Genomic DNA, 15,077 nt, shown 5'->3' on the forward strand with positions numbered 1-15,077 from the left:
AAATAAATAATTGGGTCCGTGTTCCATAACTACTGTGGCCAGTTAGGAATCTCTTTGACCTCCAGTAACCCACTTTATCCACATTACTCACAATACTTATCAAACAACCGGAGGCCACACGTTTGGCCTCCTTCTGAACAAAGGCCTCTCCCCAAACACCTCCTCTCCCTTCCCCTGACTTGGTTGTGAGATCCTTCAGGATCTTAGAGAACTGGTTTTTACATCTTCTTAATGTCTCTAGCACAAGTACATGCCTAGTATTGTTTTATGGTTAATAAAAATTGCTCATTCCTATTGGACATTCTTGTCCAACACATAAAAAGGAAATTAAAGCACCAGTTATTTTGTGAAGACCTTGCCTTTCACCCTGGCCAGGTGCTCAGTTGGTTGGGGCATCATCCCATACAGCAGATAGGTTGTGGTTCAGTCCCTGGTCGGGGTGCACATGGGAGGCAGCCTACTGAGGTTTCGCTCTCACATCAATTCTTCTTCCTCTCTCTCTCCTTCCCCTTTCCTTTCTCTCTAAAAGCAATTTTTTAAAAATTCTCTGGTGAGAACTAAAACAAAAAAAGACCTCATCTTGCTTGCAACCCAGGCTTGGCCTTGGCTGCTGACCCCCCCTGAGTACCAGAAGGCCCTTGGGGGCACGAGCTAAGCCGAGGCCTCTCGTGTCTGGCTGAATCCACAGGAGAGTTGCTCTTTCAGCTGCCTTACCCTAGTCCAGGCCTCTACACTTGACCTCTGCTGTACTAGGAAAGCCTCAGAACAGTTGATCCCCATGCTACAGGCCATGTTTCCTCCAGTCTGGCCAGTCAGCTCTGCCCAAGATGCACCAACAACATCACTTGCACCAAGGCATCACCTTGTCCCTAAACACCTTCACTGGCTAAAATCTAAGTTTCCCCCAAACTTAGCTTGAACCACCTTCACCAACTCTTCTCCCATTTCTCCTCTGCACAAATCCTCTGCTCCAGCTAGAAAAGCCTTCTTACTTTATCCCCTCCTCACCTGCACATGGTACACCTGTAACCTTGCCAAGATGCTCCCCATGACCTCCTCCCCTCCTACCTACATGTCAGGAGGTGGCAGATCCCCACTTCCTCCACGAAGAATTCCTCCACTCCAATTCACAGAGACCTGCCCTCTCTTAATTCACTGTAGCTGCCCTTCCATATTTATTATATGCTGCCTTTTGGGAGCAGTTGTATTTTTATCTGCAGTTACATTATTTCCCCTAACTATAACGTTTTAGTGCATGCTCTGTGTCACTTACGTTATGAATGCCTAACTGATTTATAATTTGTAAACACCTAAAATGAATTGTTGATTTTCACAACACATCTGTGAAGCAGATCCTGTGTTTGGTCCCATGTTAGAGAACTGGGAAAGACAGGTAAAGTAAGTCACCCAAGGTTAGGAAGTGGTGGAGCTGGTATATCTAATGCCTATGCACTTAGCCACTGTGCTGTGCCCTGTACGCAAGTCACTCAATAAATATTTGCTCATCAGTTAACTGTTGGTTTTCCCGCCCCTCCTCTGACCCAGTAATGCCTTCTTAAAGGGAGCTTGGTTTGGGAAAATGATCAAACGTCTTCATTATGTTGGCTTCCTTGGGAGAAAGGAGTTCCAAAAATAGTTGAAACTGTGTTATTTTGATTCTATATTTCATCACTATGGTTTTTTGATTCCACCCAGAACTTCTTTGTTGCCAGAACCCCCAGATATACAGTCTGTTGCAAAGTTGTTATTTTTGATATCAGAAGGTTGGGGATGTTTCTATTTGAAACATTGTCTATTTACATTCCTTAGCCCAAAATATTCTGAAGTGTCGTTATTATGTCTTCGTGTTTCTAATAGAACTTTATGATGTTACCCGAATAGTCACAAGTCACCATGAGGTGTTTTTGCCCTCACCAGCTTTCAGGAAAGTGTGTTATGATAATAAGTAAGGTCATATTTATGAAGTGAAGCCAGTATATCTTTCCCCAGTAAGAGAAGGAAGATAAAGTGTGCATGGAATTAAGTAGCTGGCAATGCACAGGAATAAGCTGCCTTCATTAGCGGTAGTTCTCACAACTCCCTTATTATACTGTCAGGGGTCAGCCACCCCTTCTGGTTTGATCCCGGCCCCCAAAAGAAAACCATGTCTCCAAGGGCATCCCTGTGGGACTGCGGAACCCAGGACACAGTACACTAGGTGAGCTCCTGCATTTTCTTATTATTATTGGAATAAAGTCTTGCTACAGTAAATAATATCAAGGACAATTTGCAGGAGGAGAAGTTATGCAGATTCGCCTCGGTGGCGTGTGAACGGGGAGCAGGCAGGTTTGCTGCCAGTCGCGGTCTCACCACAGCGCTCTGGGCCTGCTGTGTGCTCGTGACTTTATAAAAACTCAGAGAAAAATGTAGAGGGCGGCCTGTTTGTGTGTTTTTCAAGAAAACCTAGGAGAACTTACACGTTTACAGCAACGTGTTCTTAGAAGCAGTCACGCTGGGAAGTGGGCACTCAGTCCCCAGATCCTGCCGCTGCTCACACATCAGTTGCTTCCTTTTTTGGAACTGCATTTAGGAGAGGATGTCATCATTTACCACATACACTGGAGTGGCAGTGGGTACTATTAATAATTAAGTGAGGAAAATTGGCAAAAACCTAGTCTTGGGCAACTAGCATGGGTGAGCCACTTTGCACTAGAGCCACATGGGAAAAATCAATTTTAGTCATTGTTTGACCAAAAATGTTCTTACTCATCTGAGAGCTTCCTTTTTTATCAAGACTTGACCTGTGATGATCTTTGGTTATCTATGGAAGTAAACCTTTTCCAAAAAGAATGAAGACCCCCTTTCTGTGATGACAGGAAAAAGAATGTGCTTTTGGTCTTAATGAAATTCTAAATGTATTTTGACCTACAGCAGCTTCTTTGTAATGTGCTGACCCCAAAGGGGAAGGCCCGCGGGATGCACATGCTTATTACATCTCGCATATACTCATACCTTGTGCGGAGGAACCCCAGTCTTTTCTGGGGCCAGCTGCCGGGCTCGCCTCCTTGCCTTGTCCCCTGCCAACTCTTTCCCCCGGTTCTCATTTCCCTTCACCCAGAGACAGCTCTTTTTGTTTTCAGCCCATGTGCTGGGCACCTCTGCTGCAAACTCCTCCATGGACTTCTGTGGCACTTGCTCGCTTCCCTCAGTTATCCCCATGACCTTACAGCTTCCAAAGTAGGCTCTTGTAAGGCAGTAAACACAAGGCCATGTCTGAAGGTGAAGGTCAACTCCTCCATTCACGTGCTGCCTGAGTAAACCTGAGCCCCCCTTGCGGTCAGCCTCGGCAAAGATTGTATCCAAAATAAAGACAAATGTGATTCCAAAATGACCTTTAAGAACAAAGCAGGAAGAGAACGCTGTACTGCACATGTACTGCCCAGAACTCTCACAAATGAGCACTAAGAGACATATAAGTGGATGTCAACTGCGACATTGTTCTACCAACTGTGACAAGCACAATCAGGCCCCTCCCCCACCAACTATATCCACATCCTAGTCTGCTGTGAATGTTAGGCTACTCAGCAAAGGGGCAATATGCAACAGATGGAATTAAGGTTACTAATCAAAGGAAGATTATCTTGGACTATCTGGGTGGGCCCAATGTAATCACGGGGTCCTTAAAAGTATAAAAGGAAGCAAAAGAGGAGAGTCATAGAAAAAGAGGAGAAAATGGAGGAAGAGTCAGAAAGATGTTGTTTGCCTCAAAGACAGAAGAAAGGAACCACAAGGCGAGGAATCAGAACAGACCCTAGAAGCTGGAAAAGATTTTTTCCGGTGTCCAACCAGTGGCCCACAGGCCGCCTAGGGCCTGGGGTGGGTGTGAAAGTGGCCCGACAGAGAACCATAAATTTACTTAAAAGCTTTTTTTTTTTGCTCATCAGTTTTTGTTACTGTTTGTGTATTTAACGTGTGACCCAAGACAACTCTTCTTCTTCCAGAGTGGCCCAGAGTCCCGAATGGCTGGACACGCTGTCCAAGTGCCTCCAGAGGGAACGCAGCCCTGTCAACACCGAGGTCCCCGCCTAGGGAGGCCTGTGTCAGACTGCGAGGTAATGAAGTCGTGCTGTTTTGAGCCACTGAAGTTGCGGTAATTTTGTTAGGGAAGCAATAGAAAACTAATACAGTATATTTAGCCCCAGGAGGAATACATAATAGATATGTATTGAGGAAAGATGATGTAGCTATTAAAAGCAAATGAGTAACGTTACAAAAGAAAAAGCAAACAGGCTAAGACAAAAAGTAAAATGGGGGTTACCAGGGGTTAAGGAAAGATGGTAATAGGAAGTTATGTTTTAATGGGGGCAAAGTTTCTGTCTGTGATGATAAAAAGTCCTGGAAATAGGAAGTGGTGACGGTCACACAATTTGTGAGTCTACTGAATGCCACTGATGTGCCCTTAAAAATGGTAAGTTGTACATACTTTACTATGATATAAAATGAAATTAAAATTTCTATATTTTTTGATAGACATAGATTTTGAAATTATAGCTTTTAGAATGTTACTGGTAGTTTGTACGATACAACAGTTATGTAACTTTCAAACCCACAGAACAATGCTCCACATTGTCTAGAGCTGTGTGTGTCAGGAAGCGAGTGAGCCACGCAGGGGCTGCCTGTAGGCAGAGGGGAAGAATGGGACCAGGGAGGACTCGGGGGACTTCAGTTCTATCAATAACCCCTTATTTAAAAAAATCTAGGATAAACACGTAAAATGATTGACCTTTATGAATTGTAGGTAGTGAGTACATAAATATTACCACTTACAGCTTTGTATCACTTTTCTAGCTAAAAATAAAACGGAGTTTTCACTGAAGGTCTCTCCAGGAAGTTGAAGAGTAGGAAGGAAAGAGAAACCAGAGCCAGCACTTCCTAAGACCCTGGTCCCCCACTGCTCATCTCCCTGCCTCCCCGCCCACCCCCCACCCCGCCCCAATCCTGCATGAAAAAGCAGTCTGCTCTCCTCTCAGAGTCCGCCTTCAGTCATTCTGGGGCAAACCTGGGAAGGAGCGGGAAGAGATCAGAATAAGTTGGGACTGGTAACTGGCTAAGCAGGCACATAACCCTCCTTCTAAAGAGCTTCTCATGCTTCAGCGCACATTGGGTAACACACTAGGGGATCCTGCAGAAATCCGGGTTCTGATTCAGGAGGCCTGAGATTCTGCGGATCTCCTGAGGTCCCTGGTGGTGCTGATGCTGCTGGTCCATGGACCGTATTTTCAGTAAAGAGGCCATGGAAACTACGTGGGTGCGTTTTCAAAGGAGTGGGAGTGGAGAAGGCTCGCTGGATTCAGCGATTATAATTCAGTATTTTTTCCCTGTCCTCCTGGTCACACACACAGTCTGCCACTTGGTGACCCCAGCCAATACCCATTGTGGTCTCACAATCTCTGATTTTTATCGCTTCCTTGAAACTTACTTTTTATACTTGCAAATTGAATCCAAACATAGTGTTCAGCTTTGTATCAAATGGAGGCAGATGTTATCAGCAGCAGAACATTTACAGTAATAAACTCAAGGCTGTCAGGAGGCTAGCTACTATGTTTTGCTATTTATATGGCCCTCCTTCACAAAAGAAAAATTGAAGAGGTGAAAATTATTGCATTTCATAGCATTATCATTAGTGTTTTTGTAACAATGAACTGCTATCCATGTATAGATCTATTAAATGAATCCATTTGCCTTATAACTATAGATTTTGTTTTTTTGTTTTTAATGGCCTTCATGCCTAGGACAAAGCCAGGCCCATAGAAATGACTTACTAAGTGATGTAGGAATCCCCAGTAAACGAAACTTACTTCCCAGCCTCCTCATTTATAAAACCAAGCTACTATGACCTGAAACTCTTCTCCATTCTGTGTAAAGGATGCAGTTTGTGGGGTGACATATTCCACTCCCTGTAGGTAAAGCCCTTACACAATGGCTGGTGCCCCAGGTAGGCACAACCCCATTTACGATGGGCTGGACATTCTTTTAAGAGCTTTCCAAATATTTAATCCTGACAGTAATCCTAGGAGGTAGGTAATATTATCATTCTCATTTTACAGATGAAAAAAAAACTAAGGAACAGATGTTAAGACACCTGCTCAGGGTCCCATGAGTAGTGTCAAGCAGTAGGTTTCTCAAGTTCATATTCTTACCCACTACAGCAGAATAGGCTGTTTTAGTTAGTTTTCCTCAAAATTAGAGCCGGAGGCAAGGGCTTGATTGCAAGCCATTTACTTGGGAGATGATCCCAGGTAACAGAAAAGAAAGAAGGGTGTGGAGGTAGTGAGACAGGGAAGGAAGAAGAGCTACTGTGAGCATTATCCAGAAACCTCTGAGAAACTTGCCTCCCCAAATCATCCATTTGAAGGAGGGAAGTCTGTCTACCCCCTTGATTGTCGGTTTCCCCCCTTGATTGACAGCTTCCCCCAAGGCTTCAGCACCGCCCTGCTTTCAGGCTGCACTTGCACAATAAGTGGCCTGGGATCAGGTCATGAGCAGATGTCAAAATACGTGAGGTGCCCACTGGAGGTGGGACACCATCAGTTCAAGGTGAGCCTGGTGTTGTGGCTGAAATCAGAGGTGGGTGAGGTGGTGTGGCAGGGCCCCAGCAACACTTCCACAGACTGCCTGCAGGAGCAGTGGCACTCACCGGTGAAAGACCACTCGTGGGGAAAGCTGCCCAGAAGACTCAAGCATGTGGGTTAGGTGATCCCTAACCTAACCTTCCCGAATAAAATTCTCTAATTCTCTCATTAAATCTTCATAGGGGCTGCCCCGCTTTTGCAACTAGCAAGTATGTTGTGTTGTTTAGTATTATAATTTTCAGGAGCAATGAGAAGTAGAACTTAAGGAAATACTGTGAATAGCATCCAACTTCTTTTCATCCAAATCAGGAGCTTTTTAGCCATGACTCCCAAAGAGTAATGCTTACAGTGGAGAAATAAATCCTTTTGGAATATGTGGTAATGCACTCTGGTCTGGTGAGTCGGAGAGGAAACCCACCTGGACACTCTCCACCAGAGGCCGTGATGACTAAGAAATGAGACTCCCAATCTTCTAATAAGAACCCCCAGGTCAGCAACACATATTCACAAGTTGCATATATTTTCTCTTGCTAAATACAAGCTACTAGTTAACAATGGGCTTTTGGGAAACTTGAACCTGACCTCCTGGGCACAGTGAAATGCCATCTTTCCTATAGATCTTGCTGAATTCCTGAGTTTATACCAGAAGGACAATTGGGGAAGACTCGGTTTTATCCACTGACCCACAGTGTGGTCAAGGGTGAAGAAATTCTGACTTTGCTGCTCGCAGGCCACTGGCCATTTCTAAGTTTGGATGTTCCATTTGGTCTATTCAGGGAGCTTTCTGAGGAATCACATTTTAGGATCGCAGGGAGCGGGGGCCAGCTCAGGTCACACCAAAGTGCGATTCAGCCCAGCCTCATCAGCTGGTCAGAATTTGGCACTGTTGGTTAAAGCATGAAGCAGAGGTCAGCTTTGTTGGTTTGGCCCTGCAGTGAGCCTGTTATCTTGGGACAATCCCATGGCCACAGACACTAACCTCATTCCAGGCAGAGGTCCCTAGCATGCCTCCTTCCTGGCTCAGACAGGGAACGAGAGAGACTGCAGATGAATCTGTGCACATTCATCCTTTCTTCTGGGGAGGGAAACCTCAAAACCTTTGGTCATTCTCCCAAAGGCCCAAACTAACAAATGGGAAGCATGTGAAGGAAAGCCAGTGCTGACAGAGAGCATTACAGTGCTATCAGGGTAGCGCCATCCTCTCTGAAGTGTTTCATCTGTAAGAGGAGATCATCCATATTCACTTTCCCTTTGTCTTACTTTGAACCACTGGTGAATTCTTCCCTTTGGTGATTGTATTGTCTCCCTGCTCCTGACTGTCAACACACCCTCCCTTCTCAGGAAATGGAAGAGAGGAATGTAATTATACTTCAACAGGGGACATACACACAGAATATAGAAGAATGTAGTCTCTAGGGGCAGCAACTTGTGTTGAGGGCCCCACTCTGATTTGCAAGAATCTCGTTTTCTACTGAAAGGGTCCCTGAGGAGAAAAAACAGATCATTCTAGATGGTCACTTAAATCTTTCAGAAAAGCGGGCCGTGATTGGGAGAATGCTCACCATTACAAAAGATAGAAATGCCATTCAAATCAGCTTAAGCGAAAATGTCTTTCTCACATCACTGAGAGATTCAAGGGGTCAAGCAGCCTTTGGCCCAAATGTATCAAGGATTCAAATGAGGTCACCAGGATTCTTTTTTTCATCTCTTGGTTCTTCTGGCTTTGTTTTCAGACAAGCCCTTTCTTCATGGTGCCCAGGTGGCTGTTGGCGGTTCCAAGATCGAAATGTGCATGCAGGGCCAGAGAGAGAGAGAGAGAGAGGCAGAGTCTTTTCTGAGAGCTCTGCAAAGCCTCGGGGAGTCCTTCCATTGAACTGGTACGTAAGTCAGCACAGGCTGCTTATGCTGTGGTAACAACTGATATTAAACCTGAAGCTCGACAGCCTGGTTTGTGTCTTCTTGCTCACACTGCATGTGCAATGCGTGCTGTCGGTCCTCAAGCACCCAGGATGATGGACACTCTGCCACTTGGTAGCTGTACCACTTGGAACTTAAGATTGCCTTTATTGCCACAGCATGCCTAGAGAATTAGGCATGGGCCCAGAAGGGACCAATATCATGTCCTCTCCCTTCCTGTGGCCAGAACTAGCCCCATGGCTTTGCCTAACTGTAAAGTGACTGGGAATATGAGAGAAGACTTAGAATGTCTGATGTGTGTCACTGTCCCTATCACACCTGGCTTGGGTCCCATGACCATCTTTAGATGGGACAGTGACCAGAGGATTAAATACTTCCATTGCTGGGCCGAGGCCATACGTCATCCTAGGGATTGTGAGGTAGCTCGATGCAAACCTCTTCAGAGATGCAGTAGTCCCAGTCCTAGGTCAAGGGCTGACACTCTGGCTGCTCTTAGCAATTGGATGTTTAAAGCCTCAGGAAGCATAGCTCACCAAGCCTTCCCAAAGTGAAATTTCCATTCAAGGTGGAGTTTGGTGAACTAGTCACAGGGTGATGACTGAGAACACAGAGCTGTGTCAGCTGAAAGGGAAAGGACATTGAGATCCCTGGTCGTTGATTCAGACCACATGCCTTGGGAGGCTGCCACCAGAGGCTGATCACAAACATTTACCAATGGCAGGAGGAGGCAGTTCAGTGGGTGAGGCTGCTCAAAGGCCAGCAGCTGACCAGGCCCACTTTTAGCAGTGGTCCTGTGCATCCTCTGCCATGTGGGAGAAGGGAGATGGTGTGTAGTAGGCAGAATAATGACCCCCAAAGGTGTCACCATCTAATCCCCAGGACCTGTGGGAATATGCTAAGTTATGTGGCAAAGAAAAATTAAGGTTGCAGGTAAAATCAAGATTGATAATCAGTTAACCCTAAATGGGGATGTTACCCTAAGCCAAGGGTGTCAAATTCATTTTCACCCAGGGCCACATCAGCCTTGTGGTTGCCTTTAAAGGGCTGAATGTAATTTTAAGACTGTATAAATGTAACTACTCCTTCACTAGGAGCAAGGAGCTTGGCACTGCCACCAGGTAGAAACCAGGTGCCAGGCCAGTTAAAACAGGTGGAGGGCTGGATTTGGCCCAGGGGCCCTGTGTTTGCCACCTGCGCCCTAGACTATCCAGGTGGGCCCAGTGTAATCACAAGAGTCCTTACAAGTGGAAGAGGGAGACAGAAGACAAAGAATTACAGAAAGGCCAGCATGAAAAGGACTGAACCAGACCTTGCTGGCTTTCAAGGTAGAGGATGGGAACCATGTGCCAAGGGATGTGGGTGACCTCTGGAAGCTTGAAAAAGCAAGGAAGCAGATTCTTCCCTAGCACCTCCAGAAGGAAGGCAGCTTTGCCAAATCTTAAATTTAACCCAGCGAGACTTCTGAAAGACTTCTGATCCCGAACTGTGAAATAATAAATTTGTGTGGTTTTAAGTCACTGAGCTTGTTTTAATTTGTCACAGCAGCAATAAAAAACCACTGCACTATGGCTCAGGCTTTTAGAAGCCTCCCCCCAGAAAGTGCATGGGACAGAGGGGTTTAGATATGGCTGAGATCGATCAGGACAGAGCGGCGACCTTCCTCAGCTGGTCTCAGAAGATCAGGCTGGCCAAGGAGGTCAGAGGCTCTAGTTCTTGTGAGGGGGAAGTGGACCACACCTAAGGAGATACCAGAGTACAGGATTTTTCTTGACCCCTGTGTCTTTCCCACCATCAAGGCAGTCCAGAGTATGGCCATCGTTTGACTGCCATTTTTATTTGACATATTAACATCAAATGAGAAGATACTCAATTCAAACATAAACAGTAACTGGATACTTTCCCCTCAGATGATATAGGTAGAATACTGCAAGAATTCAAATTTCACAAGCCAAGAACCAGGGCCAAACCCTCGGACAGGGGAGCAAATGAATCCCCGTGGAGAGTTGTGGACCCGGCCCAATCTTCGAAAAGGTAACTTTGCTAATAATCCTCACATAAGTTGACCCTCTCAGTGCGCTCTATATCACGGTTGTGTAGGAGGTGGTCGTGCAAACAATATCTTTTCTGGTTAGCTGGTGAGGGTATACCCACACACACACACACACACATAAACCCAGAGAAACAGCTACCACTTTTCAGTCTCCTCAATGACCTTCTCTGCCATGAAGGGATGGACACAGCAGGACAGGTTTGCCTCCTTCAAATCCGATGGATTTCCCCCTCCTACATCTGAGAACTGCCCTCGCATGCAGGTACACTGCCAATAGGGGCAGAAGAAGGGGGCTCAACACTCAGTAATGGGACTCAGGACTCACCGTTGCTTTGAAGGGAATAGCAAGTGAGTGTTGTAATCATTTCGTGGAGGCTCATAGTTTTCGTGCTGTGAGTTAATGGTCCCAGTAATGTTCTTAGGCAAGCCTATGTTCACATGAAGCTTGAACTTTAGTGCTTGTCTATTAGTTAGCAGCATCTAAGTCATCCAGAACAGACAAATCACTACAACATGTGGATCATATTAGCACCCTTACTGACTATTACCCATTCACACCAAAGGGCAGGAATCAACTTACAGAGGCCAAAGTATTTTCATTGGCCCCACCAGGAACAGCTCCTCCTCAGGACAGCTGAGACCGAGAACTGCCGAGATGCTTGGCTACCCTGCCAAGTACAGGCTGTGCCTGGTCTGTGGGCATGCGAAGGCTTCATGACTCCAGACCTTGAGTTACCAGATTTTGCCAAGTAGACATGTGTTCATCTAATGCACAAGGTAGAGGAAACCCACGTCTACTGTGCATCTGTTTGCCAGGTGCTCATCTATGATCTAATTTAATCACCACAGCAACACTATGAAGTGAATACTGCTATTCTCGATTTAGAACTAGGGGAACTTCAGCCTAACAAGGTGTAGTAACTTGTCCAAGTTGCACATAGGACACATAGCAGGGCCCATGCCTTTCCGCGATCTCTGTGGGCCATTTCATTTACTAAGGTCTCCTTTTAAAAAACCCCACTCTTCTGGCTGATGTTCTGTATGGTCCAAATTAACTTTCTTCCCATCTCTGGAATATAAGTTTCTAATAACTGAATATGAGAGAGGATAAGAGTATAGGTTTCCATTGGGCATTTGGAAGGTGAATGAGAAATTCTAGTGTGGTCAGGTTGCATGGACTCTACATTTAGTTTCAGAAGACTGGTGTGAGTCTCAGGACCTCTTTATAAGTTTTGAGGGTAAACCATTTAATCTTGCTAATCCTTAACATAGCCACTTATAAAATGAAGAAAATAATATCTACTTTACATCACAGGATTGTTATGAGGATTGAATGTCAAAACAGATGCAAAATTTCTATTTATTTGGCAAGTGTTTTGAGCTGACAGAAGAATATGCCATTTAAATCTTTTTTTTAAATCATAACAATAAGAAGTCTACACCTTTTATACAATTAGGTCTCTGTTTAAACACTCTATTAACTTTGGAAATGAGTTCTAGAGTAGTTATCATGTTACCTGCATTTATTGAGTGTCTCCTACATATATCATTTCCAATCCTCACAACTCACAGATATTATCATCCATAAACTAAACTTAAGAACTAAGACCAAGAGGTTAAGTAACTTGCTCAAGTAAGAGGCAGAAGCCAGATGGGAATCCAGGTATATCTAACCTAAACTCTGTATTCTGTCTTGGATTTTGTTGGGAAAAATTGCCAAAATAGTATTAATTTATAATATTTGTTTATAAATCTACTAGTTTATATAGAACAAATACATGGCCTATGAGTACATCCTAAAGAGTTTTCACCAATTCCTCATTATAGCTGTATTTTCTGCTGATTTTTTTCTGGTTTTTTTTCCCCCTTTTTTATTTGGATACAGAGACAAATGTTATGTACAGAATAGAACAGGTCAGCTTCTGCCAAAACCAACATACCCAGGATATGAGGTGGTACAAGCTTGTGTTCCTACTGACCCTTGCCCTGGTCGGCCCTGGCAAGGGCTGCCTGTGCTCCCCGAGGTCGAGCTGGTATGCAGGGCAAAGGGCAAATTTCATGACATGGGCAGGCTCATCCAGCCCTGCATGTACATGTGCCAGCTCCCGTTCAAAGCACTACACTTCCTCGATCACAGGATGAAATGCAATGTAGAGGGAGATAGGAGGTCTCAGATAGAAAGAAGCCCCATTGAGCTGCCTTGCTCCCCAGCACCAGACTGCTTGATTTAGATGGAAGAGAGCATGGCACAGTGGTCAGAGGATGAGTGGTCTGTGGAACCAGGCTGCTTGGATGCATATCCTGACTCAGCCACTCTCACTCTGTGTTTAGAGGTAAGAACCTCTCTGGACCTGTTTTATCATCTCTAATGGGGGAATGACCCATAGAGTTATTGTGGGATTGACTGATTCATGTGAAAGATGCACCACACTGACTGACACATAGAAGGCACTTAATAAATCTGTTGGGTGGGGACAGAGGTGAGTTCATTCTCACCTGAAGAGGACAAGGCCTGGTGTGTCTCAGGCCAAGTACTGTGATTGTGGGATAAACCAGAAGCATCATATTCCCATAGGATGGCCCTGGTGTGACCCAGAAATGCCTTTCTGGATCTCCTGCTGGGGTATGACCAGACTGGACATGATTCAGACTTGAAGTTCCCCCAGGAATGACACCCATGGCACTGTCTGCAATGTCTGTTTAATACAATGATTTCTCAAACTCTGGTGTTGAGTCACAATCAGCAGCATTGCTTTCCCAATGCACATGGCTAGGCTTCACCCTGATCTATAGATCTAGCACCTCTTGGGCAGGTACAGGTGGAAATTTACATTTTGTTCCTCTCTTTGCTGGAATTAACCACGCTGAGCCTGGGCAAGAGGAGTGAGGGGATGAAACTCCATGGAGGTGGTTTGGCTGAACCTCTCTCTGAGAGTCTTCTCCAGCCCCCAGGTCAGTAAATCCCTGTCATCGAATTCCCAAGAACAGAGTACAGTCCATGCTCCACAAGTTTTTTGTCCCACCAAAGAGAATCCTGGCAAATAGTTTTTGATAGAGAGAGAAGTTTTCCAGGCTTTTTCCTTAATACCTCTGGGTTATTCTAACAATCCTAATCAAACACTTACTATATAGAAAGTTCTACTAGGAACTGGAGCAGTAAAAAAGAATAAAACAGGATTCATATCTAGAATGCTTATAGCCAGTTGATCTATTGGGAAGATAAGATAGTCCTTGATAAAGTAATTTAGCAGAGCATAGACTGTACCAAAAGTGTGACTGGTGAAAACGGCCTCACTGCAAGGCAGAATACAGTCCCTCATGACTCACTCACCCCTTTCACACCAGCAACTCTGCTTCTTTACCTTTTAAGCAAGGGAAGAAAGTATGATTAAGCCAGATGAAGTTCTTGGGGGACCAAGAGTACTTTTTTTGGGTAGTGGGGAAGCTGCATTATCAAAGGTCATAAGCCTTGCCCAAGGAGACTCTGCCATTCATAGAATAAGAGGCTACAGAAGGAAGAGGGAAGAGCACAGAGATGGCTTCCAATCAACCAGATGCAGGCCCTCAGGACCCTCTAGGACAAGATGCAAAGATTCTGAGAAGAGGTGCTGTCCTTTTCCTGCCTAACTCAAGGGAGATGAACTGGTGCTGGATACTGTGCTGAAGAGAAAAGACAGCAACCCATGAGCTTACTCCCCGAGCCACTTCTTGACACCTATTTAACATTAAAAAATTATATTATCCTCTCCAAGATTCATTTTTTATCTACAAAAGAGAACTATAATTTTTTTACCTCACTGGTTGGTTATAACAACTAGCCCAACTTATATGAAAGTGCTCTATAAACTCTGTTTGTTTTTAGAAGACACAACTCCTATTCCTCATCAGATAATAAAAAATCGAGGTGTGACTTGTTATATCTCGCAGCTCCTAACGTGATGTAACACCCACAGCAGATCTCGGAACATGTTACCAGCCAAAACTGAAAATTCTCTTGTATGCTACTCCTTTCAACAATCTGAAGAAACACTTTTGCTCTGTTATGATCGAGGCTGGAAGGTTGGTGCTGTATGCATATTTTGCAGAGAAGTAAACATTTCAGAAGGCCTGACATCATCAAAAACCACCCTTTATTGTCTACTCTTAGTTTCTTCTGTCAGCAGGATCCCTGGTTTGGAAGAGGTAGGTCTGTAAGTCCTACCTAAGAGAATGGTCAGGGAGGGGCGAAGAAGTGTGATTGCGGAGGGGATCCCTTTCCCCACATGACTGCCAGTGGCACCTTCCAGTTAAACACCTCTCGAGGCTTCTGTTCCCGTTCCAGAACGCAACTCTGGATCCTCTGGTGTGTGTGGCCAGCCTGGTAGTGCTTGAAGAGAGTAACTCTTCCATGGGTTGCTATCTACTTGGCCAAATAGCCAAGTTGCTCAGAGAACTGGGTCTCTACCCGCCTTTGGAGAACTGTATATTCACAACTCATACTGACTTAATCTGGAAGGGTA

Source organism: Artibeus jamaicensis, unplaced genomic scaffold (assembly GCF_021234435.1).
Source record: "Artibeus jamaicensis isolate MK-2021 breed Jamaican fruit bat unplaced genomic scaffold, CSHL_Jam_final scaffold_369, whole genome shotgun sequence".
Lineage (NCBI taxonomy): Eukaryota > Metazoa > Chordata > Mammalia > Chiroptera > Phyllostomidae > Artibeus > Artibeus jamaicensis.